The following is a 20,686-nucleotide window of genomic DNA, read 5'->3' as shown; positions in this document are numbered from 1 at the left end:
GACCAAGACAAGGAATTTAGGTAATTCCAGTATTTACTTAGCCAGACTTTATTTTCTCAGCTCTCTATTATTTAAGATGAATTGTCGTTTTCTGGGGTGTGTGTGTGTGTGTGTGTGTCTGTATGTGCATGTGCCTGCATGTGCGTGTGTAATACTGTAACATAAAGAGGCAGAGCAGCAAGGTGGAATGGAAAGAGGCATGGATTTGGAGTAGGAGGACCCAAGTTCAAGTCTGTACTCAGCTACATGTTAGGTAGGCACCCCCCTGCCTTTTTTTTTTTTTTATAAAGTCTTTATTTTCATTCCAGTGTAGTTAACATACAGTGTTATGTTAGTTTCAGGTGTCCAGTATCTTGATTCGACACTTCCATACAATAGCCAGTGCTCGTCATCACAAGTGCCCTCCTTCATCACCATCACCTATTCCAACCCCCCACCCCCCTTCCCTCTGGTGACCATCAGTGTGTTCTCTGTGGTTAAGAGTCTGTTTCTCAGGGCGCCTGGCTGGCTCAGTTGGTTAAGTGTCTGCCTTCGGCTCAGGTCATGATCCCGGAGTCCTGGGATAGCGCTCCACATCGGGCTCCCTGCTCAGCGGAGAGGCTGCTTCTCCCTCTCCCTCAGCTTCTCCCCCTGCTTGTGCTCTCTCTGTGTCTGTCTCTCTTTCTGTCAAATAAATAAAAATTAAAAAAAAAAAAGAGTCTGTTTCTCGGCTTGTCTCCTTCTCTCGTTTTTCCCCCATTGCTCATTTGTTTCTTACATTGCACATGAGTGAGGTCACATGGTATTTGTCTTTCTCAGACGGACATATTCTGCTCAGCACTATACTCTGTAGCTCCACCCATGTCGTTGCAAATGGCAAGATTGCATTCTTTTTTATGGCCGAGTAATATCCTATTGTGTATACATACCACATGTTCTGTAGGTGACCCCTTAAGCAAAGTAAATTATTGGGGACTTGGTTAAGGCTCTCAAATCTGTTAATTCAGAGTTACATGGTAAATATGGGTACTCTGGGCCTAATAATATAGGAACCTTTGCAGATTATACATTTTGTGCCTTTCCAAGCCACTGTTCTTCACAGTCAGGTAGATGTCCCTTGTCTTAAGCACCCCATGGCTCTGCATTTGCACAAGCCCTTCTTTTGTCAAGAATGCTTTCCCACTGCCTTCCAGGTGAGAGCTTGTCATCCTTCTGTGCCCATCTCAAATGCCCCCTCCATTCTAAAGCTTTTCCCTAAGGTACTTTTACTTATCTCTTATTTGGTCTTAAAAACATTTATAGCTTCTAAAGTTAATATAAACACATTGCATAAAAATATAGACATAAAAAGGTGAAAATAAATATGAGCCATAACTCCATGAAGAGATAAATACCACTAGCATTTTAATATATTTTTCCAATTTAACTGTATGCAAACCCATTTAAATAAATGAATTCGTTTGGAGGGCTTGTAACAAAACAATTTAGTTTATCTTGTCAAATCCCCAACATGTTATTGTATTATTTTAGCGTATTTACCCCATATTTAACCCTAACCCCTCCAAAACACAGGCAATAACAATAGCCACAAAAGCAGCTGGGGAATCTGATGTGCATATACTTTATATTCTGTTTTCCACTTCATATTCAATCATGTCTCTAAAAATTCTTAGAAAACGTGGTTTTAATATCTTAATAATAGCCCATCGCACAGGTGACTATAATTAATGTAATAGCTCCTCTCCTGCTCTCCTTCGAGGCTGTTTAGAAAAATATTTTGCTTTTATAAGCAAAGCATTCTTGTGCACATCTAATATTATTTCTGTGGGACAAATTCCTAGAAAAAGAATTCCTGGGTATGTACATTTTTCATACTCTTGAAATGTGCTGCCAAACGGGCCCCTTGGGAGATTGCATCATTTTGCACTTCTGCCAGCTAGCTCTGTGCGGTGGTGCCGATTTTCACGGTGCTCTTCCTGGAAGGGCAGCCCTCATCACGCTCTGTGTTAACGATTTATTCACTTGTCTCTCTCACTCACCGGACCACAAACTTCTAGGTGCCAGGAGCTGTATCTTACTCGTTATGATTCCTAGGGTCTCATGCAGAGCCTAACGTGCCACAGGGAAGGAAGTGAGAGTTAAAATTTGGAGAATGAATGATGCTTCTCCAGTTTTTATCTCTACTCTGTCATATTTTTCTATACATTGATTCCAGTTGTCCGTGATATTAAGTATGAAATGCTGCCACTTCTGCCACTTCCTTGAACAACCCTGTGATTTCAGGATGTTAAAGTTAGGACTGGCTTTGTTATATCCTGCAACAGGAGATTTCCTCTCCTACACAGCATTCTCTGTGTAGAGAATAAATATGATCATGAAAAGTGAGTTTATACCTATCCCACGTTCGGTTAGGAGTATTTAGCAGAAAAGTCCTATGAAACTAGACTTAAAAACTTCTTTGGAGAGAAAGGTATAGACCTTCTTGACAAGGCATGGGAGTTCCATGCTCCGGTGTGATGTCCCACGTAACTCAGACTTACACATGTCCACATCGGTTCCATATTTGATTTGTATCCTGTGGATTTATAAGATGGAACAATTTATCTTTGGTTAGATGTCTGTCCTTAAATCTTAAAAGGATTCTCCTTAAGGCAGTATCAGAGAATTACTTATAAAATTAGAACATTTGTGGATCTGATCCTAAAAATCTCATTATAGTGGTGAATTGATAGATGAAATCTGTGTTCAGGTGACAATATCAGTTCCGAATTTGGGCATTTTAGGTATAGGTCCACAAAGTGCTCATTGAGTCAGAGAACACACCACATTAGTCTGAATTTGAATGAAAATAAAGCAGCCTATCTTTTATAAACTCTGCAGAATTAAATTTGTAAGTTATATTGGACAAGACCAAGATTGTGGCCAAGAATGAGTATTTAGGCAAGAAAAGACCTATGAAGTCAAGAATGTGGAGGGCTGGCCCTCTTGGTTCAGAGAGCACAGGCTCAGGACAGCTTGGATCGAGCTCTCGCTGGGTGTGGCCACAAGCAGCCCACCCTGGGTCCTGTGCCTCTGTTTCCTCACTGGAACTCGGGGATAAGAATAGTACCACTTCACAGATCTCATACAGATGAAACGAATTCACACATGTAGGGGGGCACTTTTAACAGTGCCTGGAACATCTTTTTTTAAATCAGATTTTCTACTGAAGCAGGATTGTGAACTTCAGGAAGATATATATATATATATATATATATATATATATATTTTTTTTTTTTTAATTTATTTTTAAGCAATCTCTACACCCAGTATGGGGCTCAAACTCATGACCCTGAGATCAAGAGGTTGCATGCTTCACCAACTGAGCCAGCCAGGCACCGCAGGAAGACTTTTTTTTTTAAGATTATTTATCTATCTATCTATCTATCTATCTATCTATCTATTATTTAAGAGAGAGATTGAGAGAGTGAGTGAGTAGGCGGGGGCAGAGGGAGAGAGAGAATCTCAAGTAGACTCCATGCTAAGAGTGGAGCTGGACGCGGGGTTCGATCCCAATACCCTGAGATCATGACCTGAGCTGAAATCAAGAGTTGGATGCTCAACTGACTGAACCACCCAGGAGTGTCCCCCAGGAAGATATTTTTAATAAACCTAACTTAATAACCAGCAGGAAACCATCCAGCAGAGGGATGGGAAAAATAAAATACATTTTACAATGCAGACTATATGAGGAAAGGTGTTCCGAATGAACATAATACATAAAATATTTGATCTTGTTTTCCTAAATTCTATTGCCTTTTCAAGTTGGATATTATATTTTAGAATACTTATTCTATTAGATTTTAGAAATAATATCATTAATTGATTAACGTGCAGTATATTTTGAAATAAAAGAAAATGTGAACTCTAAACACACCATTCCTATACCTTTTTTGTTATTACACAACATTCTTGCTTAAATATACTTTCCAAATAATATGCCCATCCTTTAAAAAATGGTGTTTATCCATTTCCCATCCCTATGTAACACAAACCGATGCCCACATGTTATAATTCAAATACATCACATTCTATGCTGATTTAGGCCACATGAAGGAAAGAAAATTCGCATGTTAAAATAATTGTGAATACATGTGTTTGAATTATTTTTAACTTGGGTTTGGAGTTCATAAATGTAGCAGAAATCACTGGCCATTTGTACAAGCTAATTATAATTTGTTTCATTAAAAAGTTTATATAGTTTACTCTTAGACAACAGTATTCTCATTGCCTGTCCACGAGTATCTCCAGCAGTAAGTGACTGATGGTATTTCCAGGGGGTTGACACCAAAGTCAGAAAAAGACCTCAGGAAGCCTAGAAATTAATTGCTTCATTTTGCCCAGATTTTAAAGGTGGTTTCCTATTTTAAGAGTCTCTGCCAGGAGAACCACTGAGCTACTAAATATGTTCCAACATTTCTAATAAAATTTCCACTGTAGCCAAGATTTTTCATAGAGGTAAGTTCATCGTAATAATGTAGGATCAGAGTCCAGTGCCTGATGTCAGCAAACAAGGAATTAATGGATGTATCAGATTACCCAAAGGGAGTATAAATTGTAGCAAAACTCTAGATTAATATCTGACAGTTATTTTAAAAAGAAAGCCATTTCTATTCTTGAAAGCAGGGAAAGTTAAAAAGATGAAACAGATTCTTTCCGTATTTAGGCCTGCTCCTAATTAAATGATACGGGGTAGTGTTGATAAAAGAGACCACAAGGATGGAGAATCGGCTCAAAAGCTTGAAAACTTCAAGCTCAGTATGCTGTCATGAAGATAATTTAACGTCTCCCTTTTATTTCAGCATTGCTTCTGCGAAATGAGAAAGAGAAAATCTAATTTTAACTAGTGAGTGATCTTTATTCCTACCTTACAATGTTTATCAATATGAAACTATAATTTAGAATAGTAAATGGAGATGACTGTGTTGCTATCCCATGTGTTTTAGCCAGAGCTAAGCTAAAATGCCTACTTTGGGAAATTGATTAATTTTTTAATGTGGTTTCATCTAAATTACGCAAATGTCTACAATAGCATCCATGTTCTCACGTTAAATGGCAAAGGCACATCTCCATAAACTTTTGCACAAAATTTTCGTGCAGACACATTATGTCATGTTATAAACAAGATGCTGCTCACTTACATTTCCAAACAATGAACACAGATGTATCCCAAAAGAAATGAAGAAGTTTAGCCATTGAAAACAGAAGGATGCACATAGGTATAAATTATGCCTTACATTACACAAGACACCCATTGTGCATTCTATTAGATAATATGAGATACTGCAAAGATTCTGAAATAGTTACAGTGTTATTATTACTCTGTGAGCAAATCTGTGTCAGTTCAGAAGCTGGGTTTTGATGTACAAGAGATTCACTGGGGGGAGATGCCTCTAAAGGCTAAGGGGGGAAGAAGTAGGACTAGGTGGGGAGAGCCTTCGAACCACAGTACAGGTCTGGCATCTCCGATGGGAGCAGGGAAGGAACATCAGGGTGCGGGAGCCTCAGATGGCAGTGCGGTTCAGAGAAAGGCTCCGAGCCTAAGTGTTGGGCTGGAATAGCTTACTCGGGTAGCCTGCCATCTCTAGACTACTGGCTTGGAGCCACTGGTGTGGGGAGGTAGGGGCTGGGCCTGGCGGAAGGGCACGTGGCCTGCTAGAAACACCACAGTGCATCAAAAAGTACAGCGACTAGAGGCTGCCAGGGAACGACCCTCCCCAAAGCTGGTTCCACTGAAGGGAGCTCAGAGCAGAGTGCTGGGGCCATCTTGTTGACCTCCATGGAAAAAGTAAAAATTCACTTTTACACACAAGCAGCACTTGGAAGTTTACCCACCTCTAACTGGCTTTTTATCTGTCTATAGATGTACCTCTTCACGTTGTGGTCTGATTTCTTCGTTTCAGCCCTCCTGTGTCTGAAGGCCGGCAGGAGGTTAAAGGCTTGCTCCCACTACCCCACAGAAAGGTCACCCGTTGCGTCTTTGGTGTTTGTGTCATGCTTTCCCAGTTCAAACCAAGGGGTCTCCGGGGTCTAGATTCAGCTATCCACCTGGCTTTCTTTGTATGATCACAGCCAGGTTACTTTACTTTTTACGCTGCACTTTTCTCCACTGTAAACTGGGAAGAAGAATATGAAGTATTGAAAGTAAGGATTTAATGACAGAACACATATGAACCTCTTAATATGATGCTTGGCTTAAGTTAAACACCCGAAAACATTAGCAATTTTTATTGTGACTGCAATTTTTGAGTATCCTTCTGTTATCTATACATTTCATGGTCTTACCCAGAAATATCTGAGTTGCTATATATATTGCTTCCACTTGAGCGGACGAGCTTTGTTTTGAAAGCGCCAATTGTGTCCTTCAGGGTAATGTAAAATATAGAATAAATGATGTCAGAGATCTATAAGATACCAAATTGGGACCTTGTCTAGTGCTGTGGATTTTAAATGTGATGTTCTGCCTATTGGCAAGGAAAATCTGAGTTCCGCAATGAGTACTATGATTTCATATTTCTGAGGAGCAAAAGTAAACGTCAACAGTGGTGAGGCTTACGGATAGAAGGAAGCACGCTGCTTATCTGGACAGAGGGGAGCACACCCGCAGTTCAGAGATGGTTCGTATACAAAGCAAGAAATGAGGGGCGCCTGGGAGGCTCAATTGTTTGGGCATCTGCCTTTGGCTCAGGTCATGATGTCAGGGTCCTGGGATCCTGTTCGCAGTGGGCTCTTTGCTCAGCGGGGAGTCTGCTTCTCTCTCTCTCTCTCTCTCTCTGCCCCTCCCCCACAGCTTGTGCTCTCTCTCTCTCTCTGACAAATAAATAAATAAATAAAATCTTAAAAAAAAAAGAAGTGATACAACTCTTCTTACCTTCCTTGCTTTGTGAAAAATGCTCACCACAAAATTAACTGCCTAAGAGTACTCTTAATAGAAAAGTAAAATAGTTTGAGAAAGAGATTATAAAGAGTGGGATTGAATACAGCAGCTCCTCATGTGGACCCAGACCAAGTGGCTTGTGAAACTGTTTTATCACTTGCCCCTGCCAGTGACAGAAATGGCTCCTCATTTGGAAGTATAAATTTGTGGGTGTCAATTAAATTTCAGTTATGCTGCCCTTGTGTTTCGTCCAGGAAATTACATACTACAGTGGTAGTTGAATATTAGGACCTCAAAAACTAACCTGTTCTCAGGAAGCTTGCATTACAGTAGGGAGAAGAAGAAGAAGAAGAAGAAACAAAGAATATAAGGTATAAAATAAGAAACTACATAAGGAAAGAGCAGAATATATAGTATGTTGGGTGGTGATAAATCTCTGGAGAAAAATAAAGCTGAGAAGGAGGCCTTGGGTTTAAGATGACAAGATTTACCATAAACTGTGACTGCTTTTCCAGGCATACTCAAGCCATGGGTCCCAAGACCCAAGATGCTTGACTGAATATAGGGATGTGGTATGTGGCTGGGACAAAGATAATGCCTGATCCAGGCTCTATTGGTATGGTTCTAATATAGCAAGCTGGCAGACGAAAAGAAATATATTGCTTCTTCCCAAATAGAAGTCCCTACTGTCTTGGTACTAAAACAGTAAATTTAAATGCATAGTATTTAAAATTAATACAGGAACAAAAATAGATAAGGTGAAGCAGGATAATTAAAATAATAAGGCATACGTATTATGTCTAAATTCCATAAGGTATCATAAATGTACAAGTCTTAAAACCCAAAGGGTTTTTGTTCTTGAAGGTATTTTGAAGGAATTTCCAAATTTTGCAAACCCTACATTTAGACCATGACTGTTATTAGCTTGCATGGTTATTTTATATTCTCTTTTATTTCTCTGCGAGGTCCTCATCACACAGAGTAAGAAATGACTTGGTACTGTTCTGGAAATAAAGACCACATGCTCAAAAGTTTTTAATTATACAACCTGAAATTAATATAATATTGGGTGTCAGCTGTACTTCAACAAAATACATAAATCAACAAAATAAGACCCTGTGGGAGAAGTGCCATGGCAGGGGTGGGGGGGGGGAGGGGGGTGGGGGGAGCGGTTCTTCTGCCTACTTTGTACTTCCCATTTGCAGGCCTCGTTTATACCCTTCATGCAGAAATGGTGTATTATGTTGAATAGAGCTGTCAGGAGTGTCTTCAAAAGAATTGTTTTCACTGCAATTAGGTGTCTTTACTCGTCTGGAATTAGCTGCTCCTCCCCAGCTAGGTGTCAGGGTTTCAGGATTTCCTGTAACACAAGGAAGTTTTAGCCAGGATTTTGTCATGTGGGCCAGCGGCTAGAGGTAAGGTGAAGGTATTTCTAATGAAGCAGGATGAAATTTGTCATCTGGAGTCTGGGGTCTTTCTCTCACCACAAATGTAAAAGAAAAATCAGGTACTTTTTATTTTTTTATTTTAATTTTTTAAAAATAAAGGTCCATTCATTTATTTTTGAGAAGGGGAAGAGGGGCAGAGCAAATCCTCAAGCAGACTCCCCGCTGAGCACAGAGGCCCACTCAGGCCTCTATCCCAGGACCCCGAGATCATGACCTGGGTCGAAAGCAAGAGTCGGACGCTTAACTGACTGAGCCGCTCAGGCATCCCCAAATCAAGCATTTTTATTTATTTTTTTAGTTGGATTGTGTTTAACTTTATTACTTTTTAAACTTTATTTAAACTCAATTAACTAACATATAGTGTATTATTAGATTAGTTTCAGAGGTAGAGTCCAGTGATTCATGAGTTGCATATAACACCCAGTGCTCATCACATCACGTGCCCTCCTTAATGCCCATCATCCAGTTCCCCTTTCCCTCCCCCACCCCCTCCAGCAAACCTCAGTTTGTTTCCTATGATTAAGAGTCTCTTATGGTTTGTCTCCCTCTCTGATTTCGTCTTGTTTTATTTTTCCCTCCCTTCCCCTATGATCCTCTGCTTTGTTTCTTAAATTCCACATATAAGTGAAATCATAAGATAATTATCTTTCTCTGATTGACTTATTTCACTTAGCATAATACCGTCTGGTTCCTTCCACTTCATTGCAAATGGTAAGATTTCATTTTTTGGAGGCTGAGTAGTATTCCACTGTGTGTGTGTGTGTGTGTGTACACCACATCTTTATCCATTCATCTGTTGATGGACATCTGGGTTCTCTCCATAGTTTGGCTATTGTGGACATCGTTGCTATAAACATTGGGGTGCACGTGCCCCTTCGGATCACTATGTTTGTATCCTTTGGGTAAATACCTAGTAGTGCAGTTGCTGGGTCCTAGGGTAGCTCTATTTTTAACTTTTTGTGGAATCTCCATACTAATTAAGTACTTTTGAAAGAAATAACCGTTCAACCTCCAGTTATTTGGACCTACACTAGGGGAGTCTTGTTGACTATGTGGCTGAGTTCCAGTGACAGGGATTCTCCCCTCCCACTACCATACGGGCTTGCCAGGGGTGGGGCAGATTTCTAGTAGAAGGAAAGACTTTTGTCTAAGAATCTGGTTTTACTTAGCCAAACTGATGGTCTATAACATAGTCAGGAAATCAGATGATGCAGGACAGGAGTTTCTTGGAAGTGGGTAGAGGCTTAAAAAAGACTGAGTCTTTTGAATGGGCTAAAGCTTATTAGAAGAGAATTTAATGGGGCTCAGAGAACAGAGAGTATTAATTTTCTTCTCCCTGTTTCCTCAAGTACCTGAATTTTTTTAATACGCGAGTTGAATCTTTTCTACTTCCCAATAATTCTGTAGAATTGTCATAATTAAAACTAAGTAAGAAATAAAACTTACCAAGAAAAAATCAGTATATTAGTTTCACTGCATTTTTCTACTTTTTCAGATTACAATACAATATGGCTGAAAATATATTGTCTTAAAAGTGTTTGTAAGAGTCTATTTAATCCTCTTAATTTTTTCTACACCCTGTGTACAGAAATCTTTCCCCAGAATGTAGTTTCTTGTTTTGTTTTTTTTAAATATTTCATTTATTTTCCAGTTTCTTCTTGTCCTTATGATCCTTATTTTGTCTTAAGCACTAGATTTTTAGAGGGATATTATAGGGATAAAATTGAATGAATTTGAATACTGTACATTTCAATTAAGAATTATAATTATACCCAAATGGAAAAAAATGTTCTTTAATAAGTACATCTTATTTCAGTTTTTTAGAGAGCATTTTTTTTTGGAGGGAGAGTTCTGAGGTTCTTCCTCCCTAACTCAATATTATTTTAAGACAGTTGATAGCTTTGTCTGCCAATTACGTGAAGCAAATCCTGATGGTAAGTGAGTCTTTTGACTTTCTCCATGGTGGTGAGTCTTTCTTCAGAAGGTTCTTGTTAAAAGTACTTTCCATATATCCCAAGGAAGTAATGTAAATGCATTAACCTAGAATGTTGAAATTAGTTCGCTGTCACCTGAAAGATGTCAGTGTTCAGAGTGATCATTTTCATTTAATGAATAACTAACACATACTGTATGTCAAGCACTGTTAATTAAATTAATACTCCAGACAACCCCATGAGGAAGATACGATTATCTCCATTGTACAGATGGAGAAATTGAGCCACAGAATGGTTACATAAGTTGTCCACAGCCACCTGGATGGTCAGTGGTGGCGCTGGGATTCAGACCTCCGCCATCTGGCTCCAGAGTGGTTCTGAACAGGAAGATGTGTCTGGTAAAAGGAAAGGTCTGGATGTTTCTCCAGGAGCTTGTAAGAAAGTGTAACAGCAAGCACTGGGGAAGGATGGAAAGGTCAAACAAACACAAAAGGGGTCAGGGAGGAAGTGGGTCCAACTATGCCTTTACTCCTCTGCTCTGTCTTGGGCATGGGCTTCCAACTCCCGTTTTTCAGTCATGACTGAAGCGTTGAAGCTCCAGAGTGTTAAGAAGACAGCTCTGCCTTTTATCAGCCTGAACGTGCCACCCTCAGTCAGAGCCAGCAAAACCTCTTTGTATTATGGGATGGATTTCCTACCAAACTCCATTCAAAAGTGCTGTGTAACTGGTGAAACCAGTGGTTGATTTCAGCTCACCGTTGCATCTTAGAAAAGATGGTCCTTTCTCTTCTTCATTATTGCTTTGGGCAATTCTCTGTTTTTATATATTATTTATCCTTCCATTTATGGAAAGCATCCTTTCTTATTCGATATTCCTTTACATCAAGGAAAAAAATTCTATACCAACTCCCCCCAAAAAACTTAAGGTGATTTTCAAAAATACTTGGAATACAACACGATAAAATTTAATGAGGTCAGGAAGGGAAGTAGTGATAGAAAAAAAAATTAGCAGACTAGCAATAAGTTAACATCAATTCAGGTGTACTTAAAAGTGATGGGAAACAAATAGGCGACACAAAAAGGAAAATAAAAGGTAATATGAAGTGTTCTTTGGGTTAAAAAAGACTCAGGGAGAGTGTAGTGATCCCTGTGCTGCAGAAAGGACTTTCATAGTTCCTCATGCAGAGCCATCATGGGATGTGATGAGTAACACCTGTGATCCTAATAGTAAAATAAAAAATGAAATCCATCATGTTGCTTGTTAACACAGTCTTTACTGAGGTCTGTGGCATAATATCTAAGAAAACTCCAGCCAAAGCAGTTCTGCTGAGAGCCAACGTGATGTGGTCTTTGTGTGTAGTTCTTTATTATTTTGGCTTGATTCAAAGATAACATTCAATATGTAATTTTTTTTTTTTTTGTAAGTAGGCTCCATGCTCAGCATGGAGCCCAATGCAGGGCTTGAACTCACAACTGTGAGATTGAGACCTGACCTGAAATCAAGAGTCAGACGCTTAACCAACCAAACCACCTAGGAGCCCCCAAATTTAATATATTTAGAAGAGAAAGTGTAAGATTGTATTCTTTGACAAATGCTTTAAGTCTAGATATGATGTGCCAATCAAGGACAGACTTAGGTGGGTTATAGGTTCTGATCAAGTTTAGTTTTTAAATTAAATGTTTTTTTCCCCTTTACTGTAGAATGAAAGTATTATAATTTAGGAATTGTGTATAACTTCGTCTGAGAGGAGATATAAACTGATGCATTCTTTGTTAAATATACAAAGATGACTTGGTGTTTGAATCTCATGCCATCAGAGAGAAATAATTTAAAGGTGACAGAGTTTGCAATGGCTGATATTATTTGTTTATTTGATTGGGTTTTTCAAGCAAATTACACTGTGGGAGGATTGGCTTCCTATATCCTGTCATAATTCCTTTACATATATGTTCCTTTTGTTCTGTGTGTGTTTAATGCAGATTCTATATAAGAGAACCTTGGAGAATGTGCTTGTTTCTGTAAACACACACAAAATAATATAATTCCCTTGACAGAATGAGCTCTTTGGGTGGTATTTCTGGTTGATTTGCAGTGTGGCTCCATCCAGCACATGCAAACATACGCCATTTCCCCTGGAAGGTAATTAATACCATTTTCGCAAACCCGTCCATCCCGCACCCCTCCCCTCAACCCTTCGACCCCCCTGCTCCCCACTGCTGCCAGGACCCCCCATATCCCATCTCCTACTGTGTCCTCTGAGGACATCTTCGTGGGCTACACCCTGACTTCATTTTCTTCACCATCTTGCTTCCTTACAAGCTCTTTCTCCTTCACGTTCTCGATAATCTCCCATTTTCAAAAGTAAGTAAGTAAAGTCACAGGAAAACAACTTTCTATTGAGCCTGCCCTTCGGCTTCTCTATCCTCAGGTAATGCCACTTTGTTTCACAGATGAGTAGAAATTTTAATTTTTTAGATTATGTTTGATTTCATTATGAGTCAAATTTCAGTTTTCTGCATGAATTTAAATTTTTTTTTAAGATTTTTATTTATTTGACAGAGAGAGACACAGCAAGAGAGGGAACACAAGCAGGGGGAGTGGGAGAGGGAGAAGCAGGCTTCTTACTGAGCAGGGAGCTCCATGTGGGGCTCAATCCCAGGACCCTGGGATCATGACCTGAGCCGAAGGCAGACACTTAACAACTGAGCCACCCAGGCACCCCAGTTTTCTGCATGAATTTAAACAAGTAAATAATTGTGAATTTTATGTGAAACATAAAATGCATGAATGCTAAATTTGCTTGAAGTGGCAAATGTGGGGACTTAGGGATATTTGCTAAATTTGAGAATGGAGGGGGGATTCATTTTATTTTCCTTCAAGCAGGTTTATGGGAGCAGAAGTGTTTACCGTCTGTTATAACACTGGGCAAATAACATACATTGGGTAATATCGGGCTAGTCATATTAACAAGAAGCAGTTTTTGTGACCCAAAGTTGATCTGTTTGAGAAGTTGTGATTCTGAAAGTCCATAGTCTTCAAAAGAAAAAAGAATAACTTTTCTCTACTTATGTTCTTGTGCCAGATCATAAATGCTCTTGTTTGGTTTTGTTTTTATAATATAATGCATCCCAGGGATATAAAAAACAGTCAGCATTTCATTTTGTACATTCACACTTTTACAGCTGCTTGCAGGGTATGTGTAAAAATAACTTGACTACAAGTTCACTTTTCTGGCAGATTAAGAGAGCAAAATGGATGATTGATGTTAAACTACTCACAAATGCTCTAATAGAGATAATTTTTAAATATGTAAGTTAGTTTTAGATCAACTTTATGTACATATAGTGTGTTTGACACTAAAAATGATCTTGGGAGCTTTTGAATTTATATCTCAAGTTTAGTTGACAGCTATTTCTTGATAGTTCTATTTTGCTAGCATTGGGTTTTAAAATTCCACACTGTGAAAAAAACTTACTCTTTTGAGACATTTTATGGAATCAGTTCTAGACAGTCAGTGTTATGTTTCTTCTCCTTCAGGTTGACAAAATTAATTTTCTGATCACCAGTCAGCAAATATATGATGAGAGGAATAGAGAAAAATGTGAGTCATGATTCCTAGAAAAAGCAGTTCACTTTTCTGCTGCTAAAATACATCACTACATTTTCTATTATTCCGGACTACATATAATGACTTCATTGGCTGAACAGCATAGATTACGACGTGGAGAATATCCACACCGGTCCTTTAGCGGCTGTAGTGATGAGATGGCATCACATCAGCCCTGGCACAGAGTCTGGTCTATATAGAGGACGGCAAGTCATTAGTAAGCGGATAAACAGACAGATAAGCTACAGCAGATTGTATGTGCGTTGCAATTTTGCGAGACATTATTTTCAAACCAAAGTCAGAACTTGTTTCCACATATGGTCTAATTTTCATCACTTCTACTGGTGAGTTCTGAAAAGGCGTGCCCCGAAAGTCTCCCGTGACAATGTCCATTTGGATCCTCCTGACTCCTCCTTGCCTGTTCCTTTGCTCTCTTTCCCGGCACTGTACTTCCTGGCTCCACGTTTCCATATTAGCTCCGGAGCTGAGCTTTCTGAATCTGTCAGTGCCACATTCATCTGTCTTAACTGCTTCTCAGCAAATGTAAGTTTAGCTGTTACCTACCTGCTCTTACAGTTAGAATCTCAAGACCCGAGAATCTGACTTCCCCACTTCTCATTGGCCTGCCTTCTCTCTTTCCGTCCGGCTTATCTTCCTCCCGTGCTAGACTTTACTTCCCATCGCTGTGAACTCATCCCTGTGTCCCTTTCTGCAGGAGCCTTTCTCCCCTTGTCTGGAATGCGCTCTTTTTTCATTACCAAAAACTGTGTGATACTTTATTCTGCCGTACTGTAAGCATTCTTGCGGTTTGCATTTGTTTCTGGCTGCAATGGATTAAAGATGATCGTGAATTATTTCACATTCTTCCCACTGAGGTGTGATGTCTGTGTGCTCTGCCCTTGAACATGGGCTAGTTCTGTTATGTTCTGACCAACACAGTATTGTCAGCAGGGACACTCTGCTGGCTTCCAGTCTGGAGCGTTGAGAGATGGGCAACTTCTACTTCTCTTCTCCTGGAGCACTCACTCTCCACTCCACAAGCCTTCATATAGAAAGTCTGACGACCCTGAGGTGGCCCTGTTTCCTTTTTCCTTAAGAAAGGACTGTAATGGGTTCCTGACTCTAATATATATATATAATATATATTTTATTATTGCATTTTTAAACGTTTTATTATTAATATATAATGTATTATTTGTTTCAGGGGTACAGGTCTGTGATTCATCAGTCTTATACAATACACAGGGCTCCAACTTATATTTTTATTTGAGACATTCTCACTGGAAACAGTGGTCTCCAGATAAAAGACAATTTATTGGGGTGTCGGAAGTAAATATCATCTTTTACATTTTGTTGCGTATTTTAAAATTTCCATTTGGTGCATCATTTCTATTTTAGCAATATATAATGTGTAATACATGGTTGTGATTTATGTGTAAATACACACCTATTTGAGGCATATGTATATTTTTAATGAAAAAAATTGCACTGTTAAAGAGTTCAAAGTCTAGGAGTCTATAAAAATGAAAATCATCCTGGACCTTTGTGTGTATGTGCATACCTGTGTTTCCTAAAAGAAGAGCAGTACTGAACTTCTGATGCATTGTTCAGGGCCCTGAAATGAAGAATGCACGAATAAAAGGGAGTGAGCCAAAGCCTCCCCTCACAGAATTCCAGAGCTAAGCCTCTATGTTGATTTATCCCCTACCCCAATCAAATTCCGTTTCTTTAGGTGCCTATACACTTTTCTCCACAAATGTTTCATAATAATATCAAGGCGTGTACATGGAGACTTGGTGTTTTCTAAGTTTTCTTTATTTATCCAGTGACCATTCAACCCTGAACACGCACGAGAAGCCAGTGCGTCTCTGTGCTCGTGCCGCCGTTGCAGAAACGGGGAACATGTGGCTGTCGCTCAGTTCACAGTCCGTTAGTGCACGCGGTGTTCTGGACTCTGCAGATGGGTGAGGGAACAAAGAGCACCTCTGAGCTCATGGGACGGCATCTGGAAAGCAAGCATCTGGAGGTGAGCACAGACAAAGCAGTTTCTGACACGGCCAAGCAGGGGGTTGAGCAGGGTACAGATGTGCCATTGACCGTGCTTGGCTCCTGAGTTTCCTTCTGGGGCGTACTTGCCTGTGTTTGCCATTAGTATGAGGCATCGCGCTCATCTCCTCTTCCACGGCCAGGTTAGGAGACTTGTAAGGTGAAGGATCGCTTTTGATCCAGGTATGAGCCGGGAACTTAGATTCAGGTAATGCTTAGCTGTGTTGTTTCTTTCCAAACCTTCCAGTGTGGCTGCTGGAGTGTGTTTCTGAGAATCAGAAGCCTTCCCTACCAGTTTCAGTTTCGTATTATGTAACATTACTTGAAATTATAAATTACAACTCAACTCGAATTATTTGGGTTCATATAAATCTCCTAATATGGGCAGGATGATGGTACAGCCTGTAACAGACACGTGAAGAAACTGGATGCAAGCAGTTTCTATCAGCTTCTCATGGTCACGTCTCTGAATAGGTGCAGAACTGAGGCTCGTGTGATGGCTGGGTCTTTTCCTGGGCCTCTTCTCGTCCCTCTCAAAGGTATTTAGAATCCTGGAGACAGAGTAATGCAGTTTTTAAGGTTAATAAAGAAGTGTTTCATTGTTGCTCTCTTTAAAGAGGTGATTAAGTATACTGGATTTTTTCTTCTGGTCATTTAGTATTTTTTTTTCTTCCATGTGGCACACTTAGCAATTAAGGAAGTGAACCTGTCATTTGAAACACCACATCCCTCAGGACTTCTATCGCATGTCTTGAAAATGAAGCCTTGTTAAAAAAAAAAAAAAAAGTTTTCAGTGATGAACAGGTTCCAGTGACGGGTGAATGAGTTTAAATGCCTTTAGATCTTGAGCGAGTGCGCGCGGACATGAAGGAAAACGCATTTGGGGTACATGATTGCTGTAGCATTGGACACGTCATAAGCTTTACCTGTTGAGTATGCTAACATTGAATAGCACGTGACACTTTCGCTGAGATAGTTTATTGCTTGGGTTAAAGGAAATTATGATTAATGCCATGCTCTTCTCTTGCTGAAGGGGTTGGATCACTTTTATTTTCTGTATTTCCCAGAGTGCCATTCTTAAAATAGAACTTGTCATTTTCTCCACCCATGTTTCCTACCCCCTCCCAACTTTATTCCAAGAAGAAAAGATGACAAAATGTGATCATTTGTCTCCTCGGAGTCTGAGGGTGTTAAAGAGTTCTGGGTGGTAAAACAGATGGAATTATGCTAAAAAGCACATGGCCCCTTATAATTTTTTCTTTAAAAAGCTCCAAAACTTCAGCTTAGTAATGGAATAGACTTTGCTATTCTTGAGTAACACATAAAGAAATCTTTGCTTCTCCCTATTCTGACTCACTGCTCTTTTGCCAGAGTGCAAAACGTCCATTTTGGATCAGTCATTGAGAAATGCTGATTTAATGGACTTGTAAAAAATGTGACCATGGTGGGTAACTCTAATGATAAGGGAAATTAAGTAAATCAAGTTATAAGATTGTTACTAATTTTTCTTCTGACTTTTGATGACACATAAATATAAGTCTTTAGCTGCTTTTGGCACTGCAGTATGTTTCTACCATTACGTCAGTGTTAAATATATTTTTTTTCTATAAATAGTGAGTCAGTATGTACTAATTTTAAAGTATAGTTTTTCTTCTTTGGAAAATTAAATTCATTGAAGTTAATGTCTGGCGTGATGTTTTTGGCAAAATGAGAGTGATAGCTGCCAATTCCATATGACTGAAATTTGCTTTTTTAGGAGGGATTTTTGTTAGCTCCCACAAATAGCACTAAGATCTTTATGTCAGAATCTTTAAATTCTTTTCTTCCTATAGGTGGTACACTCAGGTATTTGAAACAATGCCATTGTGCTATTTAGCATCTGACATACTGAAATTAAAAACAGGGGAACTGGGCATCATTCCTATGACTTTATCTTAGAATGTAGTGCCATAATATCCTTTAAATGATTAATGTGTAGTGACTATATATTCTTATGTACAAAATACATCGAAATATGTCTTCAGACACAGATTGCAAACAGTGAAACTCAAACATCTAGTGTGTTAAGATTAGGAAAGATACGGCCAGGGGCGCCTGGGTGGCACAGCGTTTAAGCATCTGCCTTCAGCTCAGGGCGTGATCCCGGCATTATGGGATCGAGCCCCACATCGGGCTCCTCCGCTGGGAGCCTGCTTCTTCCTCTCCCACTCCCCCTGCTTGTGTTCCCTCTCTCGCTGGCTGTCTCTATCTCTGTGGAATAAATAAATAAAATCTTTAAAAAAAAAAAAAAGAAAGATACAGCCAGTATATTCATTAACAGACCATAATTAGTAAATAATAGCACCTTCGTAACATATTCCCACAGAAGGAAAAATTGTTCTGGGGTTATAAAAGCTCAGATTAGAAACGGAAGACCAGAGGTGGTTAATTTCTATGAAAGGCAAGCATAATGAAAATATAAATTAGACTCCAGTTTAAAGGCCTGGGTACAAGTCTGTGCCTCTCATCTGTCTTACAGGGAGATCTGGGTAATTTATTCAGCATGGGTCTTAGGGTCTCCTCCCTTCAAAGGAGCCCATTTTGCAGGATTTGTTGTGGAGTGTTGGAGGGATACAGCGTTTGTTAAAGTACTTTGCACTTTCTACCTATGCCTCTGCCCCCCTTCCTCCCATACCTTGGACATGCAGTTTATTCTGCCAATTTATTTCACTTGTCTCTCTTCCTGTTACACTGCAAGCTCTTCAAGGTCTCTGTCTGAATCATCTTGGTGGGTGTCTGTAGTTGCTGACACATTGAACGTTCTTAGTAAAGGTATGATTGAAGGGATGGACATTATTTGCATGATCATTACTACCATGTGAAAATCTTCAGCCCAGGCCTTAAGTAAATGGCTTTCGAGCACTCTCGGATTCCTTCAATGGCCTCCACCTGTTCCCGGGACTGTGTACACCCCTCCCTTGTCAAGCTCCCTCGGGAGGCTGGAGTCTGAGGTGATAGCCCGGGGCCATGCACCACACCCACTGAGCTTTACCTTTGCTGTTCAACCTGGAGGGGATTGAGTACTGTTGTCCACATTCTAACCCCTGGTACCTGTGATTGTGACCTTACCTGGAAACAGTGTCTTTGCGGAGGTAATTTATTTAGTTAAGGATCTTGAGATGAGATCATCTCCCTACATTCATGACTGCTGTTCTTACAGGAACACTTCCTTCCTCCCTTCCTTCTTTTCTTCATCATCACCACTGCAGAATTGCACCTCACAAAAAAAGTGTCAGTATTTTAATACTTGCTTTAGGCTCTGCTTCGTAAAGGACTTAGCTAGGAGAGTGTGTGTATTAAGTTGAAGAATTACAAGAAGGCTTCAGTTTTTACTGAATTCACTTCCTGAAAAACTCTTGCTGAACTAGAATAGTCTTGAGCAGAAACAATCTTAAGGAGTCAAATTTCTGGCCTAGAATCAAATATATCATTTATATAAACAATAAGATTTCCTATAATTAGATATAAAGGCTATATGTTTTTTAATCCTTTAAATAGTCCTAAGAAGTGGGCATAAATTCACTACATTGATTATATGAGATAAGTCAATGAGTCATTAATTATACTTTAAAGAATTTGAAAACAACTTACACGTTTACGACACTAAATTTTTGTTAATATTTCATTGTTGCTAGACTTCCTTATTCTATCAGAGTGGTGTCAGGAGCTCAGCTGAGGGAGAGAGAAAGCTGGGCTGCCAAGTGTTAGAGCTGGTGGGATAATTAAAGCAACAAGCCAAGAACAAAAGAGTTAAAACTTTAATCACTTATAAGCTGAGATGGTATAAGCAGCAGTCTAAAATTGGAGAAAGTGTTGAACTCTCCCATTCCATTTACCCCCATGAAATGGTGCACTGGTTGACGGTCAAGTGGGTCAGCCCAGAAGTCTCACAGTAGAGAGAGCCCTGATCAAAAGGCTCCCACAGATTTATCAACCCTGGCAGGACGGGGTGGGGGTGGGGGCAGGGGAGGTAGAAACTCCTAATGGAAAAGTACTGGGTACTGCGTCAGGGTGGGGAAAGGTGTCTTCATGGGTTTCCCCTTCTCCTCCCATAAGCAGGTCTTGTGCAGAGGCACCTGAAGAAAACCTCTGCCCAGGACCTAAGATACAGAGATTTCGGAACAAAAGCACCAGAGCTAGTTATGCAAACGTGTTAGGGCATTACCAGCAAGGGGTTGGGGAGGGGGAGGGTCCTGAGTTTTGACTGTAACTCCGCTCTCTCTGTGCACACTGTCTGTGCACAAGTTTGGTGTGGAGAGGGCAGCTTCCCCTCGTGACACTTGCCAGGAAAAGCCTTTGTAATTGCCTGTGGTCAGTTCTGAAGAAATCACACATAGGTTTTAACCAAAAGCCCAATTCCTCAAGTGATTTTGTTTTACTGTTTCAAGTAGGAGGGTCACCCCAATAAGGCGGGAAGGATAACCAAATATTTCTCAAATAGCTTCTTGGAATTCCATGCATTTTTTATTCTATGTCCAACATCACTTCACAGACAAGAGGAACACAAGTGATTGTAAGCTTATGAACCTCAGGCACAAACATAGCTTATTATACATCTCTACTGTTCTTTTTTTTTATTTTAAAGATTTTACTTATTTATTTGAGAGAAAGAGCACAAGCAGGAAGGAGGGGCCGAGGGAGAGGGAGAAGCAGACTCCCTGAGCTTGATCCCATGATCCCAAGATATGACCTGAGCTGAAGGCAGACACCCAACCA

General features: G+C 39.8%; 1 protein-coding gene across 4 annotated transcripts in view; it reads left to right on the top strand.

The window, feature by feature from the left end:
- The window catches only part of CHRM3 (cholinergic receptor muscarinic 3), a 474,740-nt gene that overhangs the window by 54,458 nt on the left and 399,596 nt on the right, over positions 1-20,686 (top strand). The window lies entirely within an intron of this gene.

This window comes from Ursus americanus, chromosome 6 (assembly GCF_024610735.1).
Source record: "Ursus americanus isolate L20-20 chromosome 6, mUrsAme1.1.p, whole genome shotgun sequence".
Lineage (NCBI taxonomy): Eukaryota > Metazoa > Chordata > Mammalia > Carnivora > Ursidae > Ursus > Ursus americanus.
Note: the sequence above shows the minus strand (reverse complement) of the source record. Positions and strands in the feature narration are given on the sequence as shown.